This window comes from Podarcis bocagei, assembly GCF_964188305.1.
Source record: "Podarcis bocagei genome assembly, chromosome: 6".
Taxonomy (NCBI): domain Eukaryota; kingdom Metazoa; phylum Chordata; class Lepidosauria; order Squamata; family Lacertidae; genus Podarcis; species Podarcis bocagei.
Window position 1 is genome coordinate 75,940,578 of NC_138130.1, and position 18,474 is coordinate 75,959,051.

Consider the following 18,474-nt stretch of genomic DNA (forward strand, 5'->3'; position numbering starts at 1 on the left):
TTCCCTCCTAAAAAGTAAGGGGGAATGTGTGTGCGTCTTATGGAGCGAATGCAGGCTGTGCAGCTATCGCTGAAGCCAGAACAGAAAGAGATTACTGCACAGCAATCCCTCTTGCTGTTCTGACTTCAGCGATAGCTGCGCAAAGCCTCTTCAACAACATTTGATTCAGAATTTTTTTCCTCCTTGTTTTCCTCCTCTAAAAACTAGGTGCGTCTTATGGTCGGGTGCGTCTTATAGAGCGAACAATACGGTAGGCATCTTGTGTGTTTAGCTGTGTGCTGCACAAGCAGCAGGTCTTCCCCTTCCTCTTTCTCTATGCCCCCAAAATCTGCTCTGGTGCTATTTTATATTGGTAGCCGCTCTGGGGCTCCTTTTTTGGAAGGAAGGGTGGCATATAAGAATCACAAACAATTTAACACATTTTAATACGACTTATGCAAGTCTATTAATGAATTTCATGCTAAAGGGCAGTTGAGCCATGGGATCTTTGTCAGCTGAGAGAATGAAAATAAATTGGCATGCTTAAGAGCTTAACAGGTGCGAGTATCCTGGAGGCAATTATTAGGGTTAGGGGATGCACACTACAAGATTAAAAAACTCTTATCTTTGCCCCAGCCTCGTTTTCCCCACCAAGCTGTATAGCAAGAAAGGTTTAGGTTAGGACTAGCAGCCAGCTCTTATCCTGAGCCTGTTGGCAGATGGCCTGAACAGGTGTGCTTCTGTTGGGGGGTTGAGGACACACTGCAACAATCTGTTGCGTCACTCCCAAGTTGTACATTCTGAATGATGGAACTACTTTCAAGAAAGGGAGAAATGTACATATGTGTGCTAAGAATGAGGTAGCATATTTAGTACAAAGGAAGATGTTCTGCATGAAGGCATAACAAGCTAGCTTCTCAAACTATTCTTTATGTTGATGGGAAACTGCAGGAACACATATCTCATATCCGTTTCTGTCAATATGTGCTCTTTTTGTAGCTATAGACAAAAGCAATTTATGTCTCATTCTTGGTTTTTCACTATGTGTGAAATGGATACATTTTTACTGAATATCAAGGACGAAGGCTTAGCTTGATCCTTGAGGTATTGTTTCTGTCTGTAGTACAGCATGAATACTTGCAAGGTGGTGGTTTTTGTGTGCTTTGGGTCTCTCATGCCTAGATGCAGAATCTAAGTATCAACACCTTAAATTAGGGGGCAGCCAACAGCTGTCGTTGGACTCTAACTCCCATCAGCCCAGCCAGCATGGCCAGTGGTGAGAGCTGTAGTTCAGCAGCATCAGGAGGATGTAAAGTATTGTAACCATTAGTATATATTGGGGGGGGGGGAACAAACAATCCCTCCAAGCACCTTTTGCAAAGTCACAGGAATGGAATGGCTATGAGACAACAAACAATTTCTGCAGCTATGTATTTACTTCTGAAAGACTGCCTGCTTTCTTTTTGTTGAACAACTGAACACTTAGAATGCAACAGAAGAAAATATTTCTGGGTAGAGGTTAAAGTTTTAAGAACAGTGAATATGTTAGTGTGCACCCAAAGGCGGGGGTCCAGGGAACGCAGGAATGGCCACTACAGTTAGTGCACCACATGAATAATTCTTTTACATATATATATATATATATATATATATATATATATATGAATGTGAAGCAAGCATTTGTGATTTTAGAAGTGCATTTCTACAAAGTATATATAAGTACATTTATACTGTTTCCCCACAAAGCTATCTAAACATTCATGGTGAAATTGTGTTTAAGAACACTGTCAATTTGTTTTTCCAAACAAACCAGTAAAATATTGTTTACACATACAACTGTTTAGGCCAAGGGCAACACTCACTTGGTTAGTCAGGCTCTAGTTGTTCATTTCCTACCTCCAAAGATCGCAAGGGGCGGGTGGGGGCTGGGGAGGCAACCTTTGTCTAAAGGGAAAGACTGGAGAAGCTTCATGGGGATACTGGGTTTAGACACTATTTTTAGTGTTTCATGCTTCTTGTAGTATTGTACGAGCATAATCACTTCATAATTCTCAGTCTTCTCAGAGAATATACCATATTTTTCGCTCTATAAGACGCACCAGACCACAAGACGCACCTAGTTTTGGGGGGAGGAAAACAAGAAAAAAAATATTCTGAATCTCAGAAGCCAGAACAGCAAGAGGGATCGCTGCGCAGTGAAAGCAGCAATCCCTCTTGCTGTTCTGGCTTCTGGGATAGCTGTGCAGCCTGCATTCGCTCCATAAGATGCACACATATTTCTCCTTACTTTTTAGGAGGGGAAAAAAAACTATCAGTCATTACTTGTATATTACACTAAAGTTTGCATTCTGCAGCACAGATTATTGTTCATGGCTCCTAGCAGAGGTGCCATCTCTACCAAGGCTGATTCAAGTATGAAAAAAATGTAGTAGAACTCCCACACCCAATTTTCCATATCATTTGTGGTTTGGCTTGCTTTGTGCTGGAATGTCAGTTTCTCTTAAGAGGCACTCCTTGCTCCATCTTTAAAATATGGCCCATTTTCAGGCATATCTTAGGTCACTGGACCAGATTTCAGATCTCATATGGGTGGCTTTGAAGCACATTAACCACTTGGGGATATACTCAATGCATTCACTTGGACGAGGAGACTTCCAATGCGAATTAAATAAAGATGTTTCATGAAGGGAATACTGATGTCTGTTTATATAGAATTTAAACTTAATAGCTGACAAAGGAGAAAATAATTATAGGAATAGACATATTTGTGCATATAGTGAAGTTTTACACTGTGATATTTAAAGCGCAAATGCCCCTTGAGATAAATTGGGACTGTCCTTTCTTTGGCCATGAAGGAAGATTCTAAGGTATCCTTAAAGCCATTGTACAGGTCACTAATATGGATTTCTTTCACCATTTGGGCAGGTCACAATTACCAAGAATTTACAGGTGTCGGAATAGGCAGGTGTATATTTATGATACCACTATTGACATTCAAGGGACTCATTACAAGATCTAGTAATCATTGTTTTATAACTGTTTTATAACAGATACAAAATGTATTTCTTTAGCCTTTGAGATGGGTCAGCACATTCCCAAGGCCAGCTCGAGGTGTGTTTTTTGGGTTGGGTTTTTTTTGTAATTTAATTAATAGGATCCCCATCTCCCACTTTCTGATAGCAAAGGTAAATGAATTGTATGTGTAGGCAGCTTCAGACTAAATAAACAAGCCAAACCACAAATTATAGGGCAACTAAGTCTTCCTTAAAGGCTCCAATGGATTTACCTATCAGACTTCCTAAATTCTGCTGTTTCACACATCCACATTTTTAAGAATGCAATATATAGCAAAGTCAAAAGTTCCAATTCTTAAAAAGAGATGAGTTTGTGCAAGAAAAAGATTTACTTCTGAAAGGTAAGCTCCGGTATTAATTACAAATTAATGACACAGTAGCAATCACAGTCATGGGGCGACAGATGGAGTGGTACAAAAGAGGGACTTGTTTTACCTTTCTAAAGATCATTTACTGAAGCTATGAATCCAAATCAGTTATCACAAAACAATTCAAAATGAATTAATCCAGAAAGAATGACACATTAGAAATAAAATGGGAAAATAATCTCATAAGCTTTCTTAGAAAAAAGAGGAGACACCCAACATGTTTCACTCTTTATGAAAAAAAGTTGATGACAGCTGCAATCTTAGCCCCACTTGCTAGCAGTAAGACCTATTGGATTAAACATTAAATAGACTTTATTTCTGAGTAGACATGGCTAGGACTGGGCTGCAATATGCATTAAGTACTTATCTGTTTTATAAAGCAGAGTTGCATAAAATACTTCAAATTCTTCTCCAGCAGAATATCAAATTTCTAGGCACCTAGGATTTTTCCTGTTGGCAAATCATTTGAAATTTGTATTTGTGATCTTGATAACAGTGGATAACTTTCCAACTTTATTATTGTCCTGAAAATATGTTTCCTTCCTGTTTCCAAATTTAGCTTAAGGTGTCTTTGCAGTTTGCACAGCAAGGCCATTTATAGCCCAATCCTATATACATGTTTGCTCAGAAGCAAGTCTCACTGACTTCAATGGAATTTACTTTAAACTAAAACAGTCAAAAGAGTCTTGTAGCACCCCCCCCCAAGAGCCTAGCAGCAACCTCTCAGAAATTTCCCATCAAGTGTGCATAGAATCTCAGGTTGAATCACTTTCTCAAGAATTACGTTCAGATTACTGCCCATTCATGGCTCAACATGGAAAATATTGGTCCTCCCCCCCCCCTTTCAGTAAGCACCCTTAGACAATGTGAAGTTGCCCAGCTTTGACCCCTCCTTACAAGTTCTGCAACACCACCACCCATGTGGCTCGGCTCAGCATTTTCCTTTCCCCTGTAACTCCTCACTCTCTTTTCTCTTCTTGCATTCTTACATTCCTTTCTCACTCAAATTCAGCACTGAATTGAAGTTTTTTTGACTTTGGGAAAATCTCATTCTGTAAACATGAGTGGGTAGAAACGAGGGAAAGAGCAGGACTTGGTTTAAGGGACCAGAAAGAAGGGTTGAGCCTATAGACAGCCAAAACCAGGGAGAGAGGAAAAGAGCCACAGCAGGCATTGCCCACTGTATAGCCTCCTACCCAGCCCTTCAAATGCAAGCAGATTTCCAGCTCCTGGATAGATTCCAGAGCTAAATCGACAGCTCAGGTGACCAATGGGAGATTAGCAGAAAGGGGTACTCGACCTGGAGTGGCTAAATAGGTGGCAGAAGGTGGACTTACCACACTCTAGCCTTAACTCTTCCCGTGCCTGCCACTAACACCTAGGAACTCCTGCTTCTTTACCCCATCTTCCCCTACCCCCCAAGCACCAGCTACGTGCCTTCAGTTGAAAATTTGGTATCATTTAGAATATTAAAAATCCTGATTCAAATGGAAACAAGAGCCCTTTTCGCATTTTCAACTTAAATCCCTCCTATTATTGTTGTTGTGAGGAATTAGGAAATTAATTTAGCAGTTCTTTTTGTGTGTGTTTTTTTTGTTAACCTCCTAACCAGACCATATGCTTAGAGGAGAATAATCTTAAGCACTTCGCTCTGAAAAGATTTGAGCGTCCTAAAATCACGCCTCAGAAACACAAGGGAGATTTGCAGGAAGAAAAAGCTTAGAAGTCCTCGGGCATCTGCTTCAATACAAACGCGGCAGCAGTAACTGCTAGATCGGAGGAGACTGAGTAACAGCAACACACTAATAATAATAATAATAATAATAATAATAATAATAATAATAATAATAATAATAATAATAATAATAGATGGTGGGAATTCTGGCGAAAGTTCCCTGGGGTCCGAGCTCGCTTTTATCCCTGCATTTCACAATTTAATTTTCTCCGTACCCGCGCATGTGTCTTTCAGCGCGACTTATTATTTATATCAAATGAAAATAATACTTCGCGCCGCAGAAAGAAAGCTTACGCCACAGTAAAATCTCATTGGAGGGAGGTTATTTTTTTGTGTGTGCGGGTTTACTCGGAAGTAAGTCGCCCTGAGAGCTTTACTCCGAGGAGCGGGAAGAAAGTGCGCACCGGGTTGCAGCCTTCATTCAAGGCGTAATCCTAGGAGACGTCTCCTCGGTTTCGCCGGCCTTGCTTCCCACCTAAGTGCGGCTTCTCGCAGGCACTTCTATTTGAGAGTTTACAAGCCCCGGGCTCTACTCCCTTCCGAATGGAGACACTCGGAGGGACGGCAGGCACTCTTACCCGCGAGTAAGCCCATTGAGCACAGTGGGGCTTACTTCCGAGTAGACCGTCAAAGGGCTGCGCCGTCCTTCGGGCGCCGCCAAACTTTTAATTTTTTAATTTATTTTTTGTGAGCGCCCTCGTTTTTTCTCCTCAAGAGAGAGAACTTTTGCCTCCCTTTCCTCCCCCCCCCCACTTAAACTCCCCCCTCCCGCCAACAGCATCTCCCCTCGAGAGGGCGGAGCCGCAGCTAGCCACACCTCCTCACCCCCCACTGACCCCGGAAGCGCGGGTACCTCTCTCATCTTCTGTCAGCCTCCCACGCCAATTCAACACTTTAATGTAGGGACGGCCACCACCCTCCCCTCAGGCGAGTCTCTCATTGGCTCTTAGTCCCGCCCCGCCATCCCCGCTCATATCCCCCATTAGTTGACAGCCGTGCCACTCCCAGAGGAGCCTCGCGTCTACAAACAGCCATGCAGTCCGCCTCTTTCCATCCGCCTTTAATTTGCTGCCCTCCCCATTGGAGGAGCTCCGGCCCTGAGGAAAAACAAATCCGCTTTGTCCCCGGTGTATTGGTCTTGACGCCTGTCGATCAAGCGCCACCGATGCTTATCATTGGAGAGTATACGTATGGTTAAGGCTGACCTGGTTAATAACTTGTGTTTTATTTGTCCGGGCTGACTGCCAGGGTGACCAATGATTGGCTAAAAACGCGTCTCTTCACGCCGCCTAGCAGGTTAGGTTGCGAGGCCTCCACACACACCCCTCCCCTTTTCTACGCATTTCTATTTCTCCCTTTATTTATTTATTTCTTTCATAAACTTAAATGACCTCGGAGGGGTGGGAGAAGGGAAAGCGCTTGCTGAGGTCCGATGACCAATAGCAGATCCAGCAGGGGAGGAGTCGAGAGAGGCATAGACCAATGGCACTCGAGTACAGTTAGCAATCTGCCAGCCAATCAAATTTCGCAACTCCCGGCACCAGCGGGTGGCGGCGACGGGCGTTAATCACTGTCTGGATTTGGCAAGGAACTGGATTGTACTATTCACAGATAAAGAAGGGGGTTCTAGGGAGCGGGAGCAGTGGACTGTTCCATTCTCAAATTATGGGGAATGCATTTACGCACGAGCGAAAAAAAGGAAGACCCCGCAGAAGCGAATGAAGGATGGAAAAACAGTTTATCTGAGTTGGTTTTCCTTCTTGTCTGGGTTCCTGGTACCTTAAAGGCTGTCACACTTTCCAAAGCAGGCAGCTTTTTCTGTCTTGCTGAGTTAAGACGATAAACCTATATAAACCATTCTCATATCATCATCATTACTATTACTGTTAATAATGAATTGTTAGTCGCTGACTGAAAACAGGTCTCTTAAGTAATTTACAAGAGATGATAAACCACAAGCTATAGCGTAAGATCAGAAACAATACTTTATAACAGGGGTTTCCAAACCGTGGTTTTTGGATTCATTCAGGTGGCCTTCAGTGTGTCTAGATTTGTTACTGAAGACAGACGAGGCCGCTTCCATCATATTAAATATTCATACAGTATTGATTTTTAATTGCTTCTTTCATTTCTTATATTGTTTTTATCCACAGGTTATTGCAATTAAAGCTACAGTCTTACCTACCCACCCACTGATTTGGACTAGGGCAAGGGTTAAATTCAGTAGGCTTTACTTCTGAGTAGACACTGTTAGGTGCCACATAGATAACTGGCATATAAACAGTTTGAATATCCAGTGTGCATGCAAACATGCATTGTAAACGCAATTAAAGCAGTAAGATGCAACTGTGTTCGATTATTTCATAGATTTGTAGTGTTGGAAGGGAATATGAGGATCATCTAGTCCAACCCCCTGCAGTGCAGGAATCTTTTGCCCAACATGGGGCTCCATCCTGAAATTAAGAGTCTCATGCTCTACAAAACACACACACATAGAACCATGCTGTTAGAAGGGACCCTGAGGATCATCTAGTCCAACCCCCCTGCTATGCAGGAATATTCAGCTTTTCCTTATGGGGATTGAACCTGTAAACTTTCTGTTTTCGACACCATGCTCTAACCAACTGAGCTATCTAGGCCACAAGAGCGTGAAGACCATTTAAGCAACCTTTTGGAACCAAAAGCTGAGGAGCCTTTTTAAAACTTTGATATGTTTCAACCACCAAACTATTTTGAAATTCAATAAATCACATACATCTGGTTCAGAACAAGTTACTCAACGGAACACCAAACTATGGCAAGACCAGGATATTGCTCATCTTAAAGCAATGCAAAGATCCGTAGAACCCTTTTTGGAAAATGTCATCTTCCTCTTGTCTTAAACCAGGGGTAGCTAACCTGTGACCCATATGTTGTTGGTTTACAACCCTGACTGTTGAGCATGAAGGCTGGGATATCCAACATTTCCACATACTTTGAATATTCTGAAGTTTTATGTAAATGTGAACTTTAATTAAATGAGTACTTTAAGTGCTACAAAAATATTTTAAGCATTAGTGTTGCTGTTTGATATGGTAAGCTAGAGTGCTTTCCATATGAGGAAATTTTCATTTATCCTTCATTTCTTATAGTTCCAGATATGTATAGGACAGTGATAAATAAGAAGGAGAAATCAAGATAAAGAAAGTTAACTTCACAAAAGTACTATGTAAAATAATAATATAAAAAGTGCCTGGAATACAGTACCCAATTATGAGACAAAATCTGGCAGACAATTTGATACTTGGGTGATTACCTTCCTGGGATTATCACCAAACTGGTCCACGTAAGGCGGATGTGGCACTCCAGATGGTTGCTAAACTACAACTCCCATCAGCATCAACACACATGGTGAGGGATGATGGGAGTTATAGTTCAATAACATCTGGAGGATGAAAGGTTCTGCACATCTCATATAAAACATACTGTCCCCTTTGGTGTTAAACTTTTTGTGAACTACCCTGAGATCTTTGGATGCAGGTTGGTATATACATTTAATAAATAAATATACTATAATACTTTGGAATTCCTGGCTCCCAGATATCCCTAAATAAAGGATGATTGTAGTTGCTCAGTAATTAGAGTCCTTCTGCACATTTTCTCTCTTCTCTCTTGTTTTCTATTTTTATTTCTTTTACTAATTACCTGAAGTAGTTCGGAGTCAATGCTGAGTTCCTTTGAGCTGAGGTTTTAATTAAGGCCAGCAAAATCAGGAATACAAGATCTGTTTTATGCATCAGAGACCTTCTGCAGAACTCAGCCCAAGTGTCTGTCCAAAGAAGAGCATTCTGTTCATCTTCTTCCATTTATGAAAAGGTCATGCTTGACCTTACTTTCCCAGGCTGGACAATAGTTTTTCATAGAAAAAACATATGGTTTATTTTAATTATTGAGTTTTTATTAGGCTTATATAGTACATCCAAAAGTTTTAAAAAATGTATAAACAAGTATAGTACATGCATAATAATAGGCACAAGTAGAACATTGGGTCTCGACCTTTGCGTATGTCATGTAAAGTAACATTTGTTAGTGAGAGAAATGGAAGGCGGAAAGAGGCTGAGAAGATGGTATGAGAGCGATAAAATGAGAGGAAGAATAAGCTCATGAGAAAACAAATATTCGTTTTTCATAGCTCAAATACAGTTCTCTTTAACATACCAACAAAGTAGGCTATTGGGCTGCTTGTTAAAATTGAAGTTGGACCCCTGCCTGCAATAGACACTTTCTAGAGAGGTCTGAAGGGAGCTTGAGATATATAGCCTACTTTTAACCAGTTGTGTGTGCGTGTTTGTTTGATTTGGGAGCTAGAAGGCCTGACTTGAAAACCAAACATTCTAGGCTATTTGACTAATAATAGTACCCACTCACACTTTTTAATGCCTTGGTTTTTGTTTTTTGTTTTTTGTTAAAAGGCCATTCTGGTTCATTACAGCCTCTACACTTTGTACTTAAGGCAAATACAACCTGTACTTTTGAGTTGAGAATTTTTAACTTGTGTACTTGGGTGATATGGTGGTTAATTAACATTCTTTGCTGTGCAGGAGAACTATTATACCTGGGAGAGGGAGGAATGAAAAGTGATAAACACTATAGCTAAAAGTGAAGTTGGGAGGTCATTTCCTGTGGGTATGGATGTGTGTATATGCATATTGAGGCTTTAAGATATCAGGAGAGGGGCACTTGATCCTATCTAAAGAGTAAACAATCATTTAGTATGACACTGCCCTTTGAGAAGCATTGGAGAATAAGTACTCCTTATGACTTAAGACTGTGGGTGGGAACAGTGGGTGGGGGAGGGAGAGAAAGGAAGTGATCAATGTGAAAAGAGGAAGACTATTGTATAGCAAAGATATTGAATATAAGGTCCATCTTATAGGACATTTGTGTGTTAGGCTTAAGAGTCTGTGTGCCAACCAAGAACTTTGGAGACCCATGGTTTATTGAGGAATTTTGTTAGGGAACATGGTATTCAGCGTGCGAGGTTGACTAGTTCTCTGATTTCTCTTCCAGTTTTGCAACACTTTCATGCTTCCCACGTATTGTAGAGCTATGCTTGCATTCATAAGTGGCCTGTGTGGCAGTGTAGGTGGAGCATCGCTGCTCTCCTGGCTTCTGAACACAGGCACATTGCTGGCACTTACCAGAGTGGGAGGGATGCAGATTGAGCAGGGAGAAGAAAAGGCTAAGGGGCAAACTCCAAATCTGGAGTGGAGTCCCTAAGATGGTTGGTGGTGCCTTTTACGCCTCCTTCGGAAGACCCCTGCAGCTAAGCTGGTGCCAAACGAATTGCTTTCCTTTCCTTTGGACCACATCAGTGAGGCTGGGCATGGGTGTCTTGTCATCTGGAAGCCCAGGACATCCATGCACACTGCCTAGGCTTGCGCCCCTGGGAGGTCACTTTGGTGCTGATAACGTAAGCAGTTTGACATCACCCCCTGGAGGTGCACTCAATTCTCTTGAGACAGACAACAAGAATAATATACCATATTTCTGGCAAGCCACCCAAGGCAGTTTACAATTTTAAAGTACCCGTAAAACAAATATTTTATCTAATTTCAGTCCTTTCAGACCAACTGGGAGAGAGAACGATGCTACATAATTAATGATAATGTTCATGTCTCAAGCTCTGGGCTCTGTTCAGTGTTTGGAAGAAACTCCCCAAATTGGAAAGGACCTACTCTAATTTGCCACACATTATCAAGAACTTGCTCTGACATCACATACCTGGCCACCACTATCTCATTTTGGAAGGTTTTCTTAACTGTGTGGGTACCACTGTTATTTAGTGGGTGCTCTCTATCAGTAGTGAAGCTATGTGCTTTAATGTTTGCACAAATTATTAATTGTTTTCTGTTTAATGTCTATGTACCAAAAAAAATTATGTTAAAAATAAATATTAAACATATGGGAGAAGCAGTTTCCTAAGATATATAAGACCCAAGCTGTTCAAGTCTTCACAAACTTAATATTTTCAATTAAAAGTGAGAGGAAAAATTATGCTTCATTCTGTGCCAAAGAGCACATGAGGGCAAACCCATGCCTCAGAGCACCTGCCAACCATTGCCCAGGCTGGTGCCTGATTTGCTCGCATAGTGACCATCAAGATTCCAGTAAATCTGTGGGCAGGAAGCACGCATAATTGTTTCCTTCTTTTAAGAAGGGCAGCATGACCTGCTGGAACTGCTGCTATGAACTCATCTCTAATTTTATTACACTGTGCTGTTAGTTTAAGCCAAGAGGCCAAGTGCAAAAGAAGCTTTCTGTGCCCAGAAGCTGGTTTTGAAAATCTGCCATCACTTCACGATATTAGCATCAATACAGTGCCTCGTGCACCCACATATTAATTGCTATTCCACCCTGTGTTTTAAAGAAATGACATTTATTTTCCTCTGTTGCATATAGTCGAAGTGATTGAGAAACACTGAGACCACACCTTAATCTCCTCTCAATATTCTTAATAAACTATCCCCTGTAATATAGGAATGCCGCCACTTGAGTCCACAAATTATAGTCTGCAGAAAGCAGTGAATGAGGACAGAAGTTCCGGAAGAATACAGAATAAGCACCTTCAACGAAGCACAGGCAGGGAATTTCTGCAGCAATGCTTTAAAGACTCAGGAAAAATAAATCCACCAGCCAAACTAATCTGAAGATGTTTTCCCTGTCTCAAAATATAGTTAGGCGTGTGTTTGGAATCAGGACAGAGGAAAAGAGCTGCCCGCTTTTTTCAAACCAGATGTGACCATGCTTCCAGGGCTTCTTTATCATTACCCAGGCCAGGGGCAGGGAACGTTTTCCAGCTTGAGGGCTGTATCCTCATCGGGGCCACACACCTGCAGTGTTCAAGGCCAGGGGCACTTATACACACCCTCTAATCTCCATCCAGGCAAGCAAGAAGCGAAGGGAGCAACCCTATGGGCAAGAAGCTGGTGTAAAGCAGGCAAACATAAGTGAAGGCAGCATAAACTTGCACTAGCGCCAAACCCTTTCCAGCAGCAAAGGTGCTGCTGCTCTTCTGCCAAAGCCTGGCAGAGGAAGGCAAGCCTTTTAAAAGGTGTTCTGTGCTGGGTTGCCAAGTCACTTAAGCAAACTGGGCTTTGGATCCAGACTAAGCCCTCTCTCTCTGGTCCTGCCCCCGACACCCCTTTTGAGGGACTTAGGCGCTGCATTCACATCAAAGTTAGTCCCATCTTCATGTTGTTTTCCGAACTTATTTTCCACATATATTATATTAGAGCTGTCACGTGCTGTAAAAGCCACTTCCAGAATTGCAGCACGGGTTTAGCACTTGTTTCCATATTTTGGGGGAGCAGATTTTCATGAAGCAAATAACACAGCAGTGAGCACGAAATGTGCACTAGATTACCCTATGGTTCCAGAAGTAGCTTTCACATTGTGTGAAAATTCAGATAGAATGCAGAACCTAGCTGGGGGATGTCATGAAAACAGAATAACTTGCCCGTGTGAATGAGGCATTACACCGGCATCAGCTCAACCACTTGGCTGAGCCCTGGCAGAGTCAGGAAGAGCAAGTTACGCAGGTGTATCTTCAGCTGAGCCAGGGTTTGGGACCTAAAGCCAGTTGAGCCAGGAGGGTGTAAACCAGAGACAGGAAGGGGTGTGGAATGGAGAGAATCCAAAAGGCCAGATTTATAAGTCAGATACAGTGGTATCTCGGGTTAAGTACTTAATTCGTTCTGGAGGTCTGTTCTTAACCTGAAACTGTTCTTAACCTGAAGCACCACTTTAGCTAATGGGGCCTCCCACTGCTGCCACTGCGCCATTGGAGCACAATTTCTGTTCTCATCCTGAAACAAAGTTCTTAACCCGAGGTACTATTTCTGGGTTAGCGGAGTCTGTAACCTGAAGTGTATGAAACCCGAGGTACCACTGTACTCATTTGTTTGCACTCTGTCCTGCAAGCATTTAGAAGCAGCAGTATAGCTATAGATGCAACACTAAACATTTCACCAATTTGAATCAATCCTCTTTGCTTTATACCAGTTCAAATGATACAGAAGTCTTTGTAAGTCGTCGTTGAGGTGAATCCCAGTCTCTGACAACCTCTTTCAAAACTCCCATTTTGCAAAAGCACAATGCGCATAGAAAACTGGTGCAACACTCCAGAAAAGTAGAAGAAATCATGGCATGATAAACCATATGTTTAATACTGCGTGCCAGCTCAAACAGTCAAAATTATTATAATGTTCTACATTGTTTCCCAGTCTCTACTTTACCTGAGTCAACTTGTTCAGACCTTTTAAAAAAGACTCTTAAAAGAGAATATTCTCTCCCGTTTATACCAAAGGAAAAACTAAATTGAATTGTGGCTCCACCAGCAGTGTGTGCAAAAAAATAAGCACAAAGTTATGAAACAAAGGAACTCCAGTTAGCATTGTCCCCAGTTAGTGTTGTTGCGTTTCATTCCTACTGCCCCACCCTTATTTCCACACCCCCTTGCTGAGTGTGGCTGCAGTATGTGGGATGTGATATGTAAGTAGCAGTCAAGCACAACATTCCTTGTTTTCCTAGCGTGGACATGCGAGGGAATATTTGGTCCAGCCAGTTGAAAACTTCCTGTTTCTTCCTGGCTGGGACATACTTCCTTTGCATGTGACTTTTTTTTTCTTCCTTCGTCATTGGAGAAGCATCTTTTAGCTAGAACAGAGGACACTGGGACTATCTCCATATGGGATAGATCCACATGTATATACTTTGTAATTAAGTCTGCCTTCCAACTGTGAACTGATGTGAGTAAACTTCTTTTATATACTTTACACAAGATTGTGGCGTGTTTATTCTTTTAAGAGGGATATAAGAGAATTTACCAACTATCTGCTGTGCGTTTAAAAAGGGGAATGTAAAACTCTGCTAAGTTATAGAACTTGCTAGCGCAAGTTAGGAAGGATATTAATAAACAATATATTCTCTCCTGCCTCCCTGAACATTCCCACACAGTATCCCACCAGGATTTCACTGTTCCAGCAATTCACAGAAAGGTACTATCAGATACAGGTGGGAATTCAACTTGCCCAGCAAGTTACAAGTGAATGGGGAAAGCATGCACATTCCACCACACCCCTTGATGCGAAAAGCTGAGGAGAAAGCAGTGCAGATAGCTATGCACACCTTCCATCTGCAGCCTAAGTTTTGATGGGTTGGGTTGGGTTCCATATTTCTATTTAAACAATGGTTGCAGACAGTAGTTTATGAAATGATGCTGAAAGCCAATCTACACAGAGCTTTATGGGGGTCAAGAGCAGTCTCACAGAGTGCCCTCGACTTGCATGGAATTCACTGTAAGCCAGACGTTTGATGGCAGATGCTACCGGTGGCAACACATTGTGACTAATAACAACGCAAGAACTGGCTGCCAGTTAGCTACTGGGCTAGGTTCAAGGTGCTGGTATCAGGGTAGAAAGCCCTATACAGCTTGGGATACCGGGATACCTGAAAGACTGCCTCATTCTACATATACCCAACCAATCCCTGCATTTTGCAGGAGAGAGCATCCTGCGGATACCATCTGATCAGGCAGTTCTTTTAAGCATGCTGGAACCTAGTGTGGTGATATGTAGGCTTTGGAGTGCCCTATTATTGCATATTGGACAGGCACCATCTCTATTGCCTTTTTGGCACGTTCTCAATCTGTTCCTCTTTCAACAAGCCTTCTAGACTATTTATCCCACTTGGTATCTCTCTTGGATTTGAGAAGATTATATGCATGTGCTGTTGCTGTTTTAAATTGCTTGCTATATTTATAATTCTCAAATAGCCAGTGGCATAGCATGGGGAGGGGCAGTTGCCCTGGGCGCAAAATTGCTAGGGGTGCAAATTTTTAACACCTGGTGCTGCCTCAATACAGATGTGCTCTTCCGTTGCTGCGCCCATTGAAAACATGTTCTCTATGAGAACCAGGAAGTGACCTCTCCAAACAATGGAACGATTCTTCTTATCCCTGTGGCTGGAATTTCCTGGGTGAAGCAGACGCCCCCCTCTGCATGGCCTCAGGTGCTGGCAACTTATGCCACGCCACTGCTAAAAGCCGTTTTTTTATATGCAGTTGTTTAAACTTTTGTACACAGTCAAACCTTGGTTGTCGTACGTAATCTTTTCTGGAAGACGGTTCGACAACCGAAAACTGAAAGCAGAAGCCTTGATACAATAGGGAAACTCAAAACAGGAGCCACATAGCACATTCAGTTTCTGAAAATCGTTTGAAGATGGGAGCAGTTACTTCTGGGTTTTTGGCATTCAGGAGCCGAAACATTCCAAAACAGAGGCATTCGGAACGGAGGTTTGACTGTATGTAATGATTAGATGTTTGCTATTGTATTGTATATTGTTTGAGGATGCCTCATAGGAAGCCATTTGCAAATTAAACAAGCAATCAAGAGTGATGCTGGTTTGGGCCAAGCATCCTGTTTTCATAGTGGCCACCCAGTTGCCTTTGGCAGGGCTGCCATACTTCCAGAATTTCCAGGACATAGCCGCCAAAAATAACATCTGGGTGGAATTTTCAGAAAAGGGGGGGGGGTGTCCGGGAAAACCCGGGCGTATGGAAGCCCATATCGGAAGTTTTGGTGTTTGGGCGAATTTCCCAAAAAATAGCTTAAAGGCTATTTTCCCTACCTTTGGGAAGCCAGTAAGCAAGACCTGAGTGCAAAAGCACTCTCCCCACTTGTGATTTCCAGAGGCTCGTATTCTGAGACTACAGTTACCCCTCACTTTCCTTTCTTCTGCCAAATAACAAACTCCAAAATATTCTTGTTATTGTGAGACACACCCAGGACAGAAGAATCCAAGGATTGGCTATTACATATTGGATATTCAGTGCAGCTGTTCTGTATATTCTATGACTGGACCTGCCCTAAATGCTCACAAATGCAGCTACAGTTTAAGGTATCTTAATCTTTAAAAGTTATCGGTGGAGGCAATGGTGACTTTTATCCTTGGTCTGGTTTAGAAGGAACCCCCCGCCCGCCCCCCGTTTTAAAACAAAAAAAACCCCCTTACTTTTTCACATATTAACTTGATATTTATTCTGTGACATAGTAATCCGTTATTTCAAATGTATTGATGTGAATTCTACTCATTTATTTCCCTCAGTTAAAAAGCAACACTTTCTGTTTTTTCTTCGTCATTATTGTTTGGTTGAAAGGTGGAAACTAAGAGAAGGGGAAATGTATAATCTTGGTTGCAAAGGGAAACAACTGGAAGCTTTCTAGACTGGTTTCATTTTTCAACCATGAGCACAAAGTAAACCATAGAGCTCCACCTTCTGGACAAATACTGGAGACAACATGTAATGATGTCAGAAAGCTTTGCAACACATAACAAAATTGAGCAATACATTAGGGGCCTTGCTGGTGTAACTGAGATCACTGCTTGGCTCAAGATCAGGCACTGTTCCCTGGAGAATTTAATAATCACAAATATTAAAAATACCTTACATTAACCAGACTAAATGTTTAGATAGTATGGTGCCAGTGTTTTATAGAAGTAAAACTCAAACACCAGCCTTATTTAGAAATAATTGGGATTCTCTTAGCGTTTCTGGTTGATTCAAATAAGGAAGTGTCCATCTTTTCCTCTGGTATTTTTTTTAAAATTAGAAATATGCAATTTCATATTTCAGAAATTACCCCACCTTCAAATCAAAGGATATTGCAGGACTAAAGCAATCAGTATCTAGGACTCCCGTGGGTGGGTCGAAATGAAAGCTACTTCTTTACCTTTACAGTGGTACGTCGGTTTAAGAACAGCCCTGTTTACGAACTATTTGGTTTAAGAACTCTGCAAAACCGGAAGTAGTGTCCCGGTTTGCAAACTTTACCTCAGTCTAAGAACATAAGCTGAACGATGAAAGGGCACCGGCAGCGGGAGGCCTCATTAGGGAAAGTGCACCTCGGTTTAAGAACGGTTTTGGTTTAAGAATGGACTTCCAGAACGGATTAAGTTCGTAAACTGAGGTACCACTGTATTCAGTTTTACTGAGAGAAGGAGCTAAAAGTGCAAAACAAAGCAATGACCCCACATTAATAATCCACCCCACGTGACAAAGGGGTAGGGCAGAGGTTGACTATTACACTCCAAGAAAGACTTCTGAATTTCAAGCAGCAGAACCCTTCCCATCAGCCTCACTTTTGCACATCTTCATAAATCCACCAGCCTTACTTTTCCATGACATCTTCACAAATGAATGCTTTTAAAAATTGCATTGTGTAGGTGTTTTGAAAGCAAAGAGATGTATATCTACCTCCACAGACTACTAGCATACCATCCGAAGGCTTATTTTCCATTAGGAATGCTGTTTCCATGATTCTGCTTGTAATCCTTTGCACACTTGAGGGCAATGGGACTTTCTTCTGAATAGATATGCATAAGATTGCACCATCAGGAGTCCTGTTCATGTGACACACCCCTCAGTACGAACATGTTGATAGAGGGCAATGGCTTTGTGCTTGGTGAGCCTGTCCCCTGAATTCTGTATGTTCAGATGGAGGTTTTAAAAGAGCTTACACATGTGCAAAATAGATGTTCATTTCCCCCCACAAACTTATTTTTAAGGTCCCCTTTTATATGGCAGCAGGACAAATTTATTTTAAAGTATAAGCTCAATTAAACAAAACAGCAATACAGTGGTACCTCAGGTTACATACGCTTCAGGTTACATACGCTTCAGGTTACAGACTCCGCTAACCCAGAAATAGTACCCCGGGTTAAGAACTTTGCTTCAGGATGAGACCAGAAATCGTGCTCCGGTGGTGCGGCAGCAGCGGGAGGCCCTATTAGCTAAAGTGGTGCTTCAGGTTAAGAACAGTTTCAGGTTAAAAACGGACCACCGGAACGAATTAAGTACTTAACCCGAGGTACCACTGTAGACTAAAACAGTAACATCAATTCCAACATCTGAAAAGACTATGCATTTTAAAATTATTGCTGTAATTTAACATCATATAATGGAGGCCCAAATAAGGGAAAAGCAGCCCAAAGCAAATAGGTTGGGAGTTCTGCAGTTCTCCATCCCTCATGGCCACTAACCAAATTAACCTCATATGTGAACCTATGAGCAGCTTCCCTGAAGCAAATCTCAGTGCCCCAGCACAGTGGTGGTGCACCCAGGGGCGGTGCAAGCCGCTCATAGGGACGGGGTGAGGGCGGGATGAGCTGCGGGGGCTCCAGAGTCTGCCTGCCTCCTCCTACTCAGCTGCTCTACAGCTGGGGGGGGGGGAGGCAGCGGGTGTACTGTTTGGCCCCACGGTGAGTGCCGCCCGGC

The 18,474-nt window shown here is 42.2% G+C and overlaps 1 protein-coding gene across 2 annotated transcripts in view; it reads right to left on the minus strand.

The window, feature by feature from the left end:
- Positions 1–6,075, minus strand: part of ZBTB20 (zinc finger and BTB domain containing 20) — a 487,687-nt gene extending 481,612 nt beyond the window's left edge. For both annotated transcript variants that reach the window (XM_081197924.1, XM_081197922.1), the window contains exon 1: positions 6,010–6,075. The gene's annotated coding sequence lies outside the window, so the exon portion shown is untranslated. The remainder of the gene's footprint in view (positions 1–6,009) is intronic.
- Between the last annotated feature and the right edge of the window lie 12,399 nt (positions 6,076–18,474).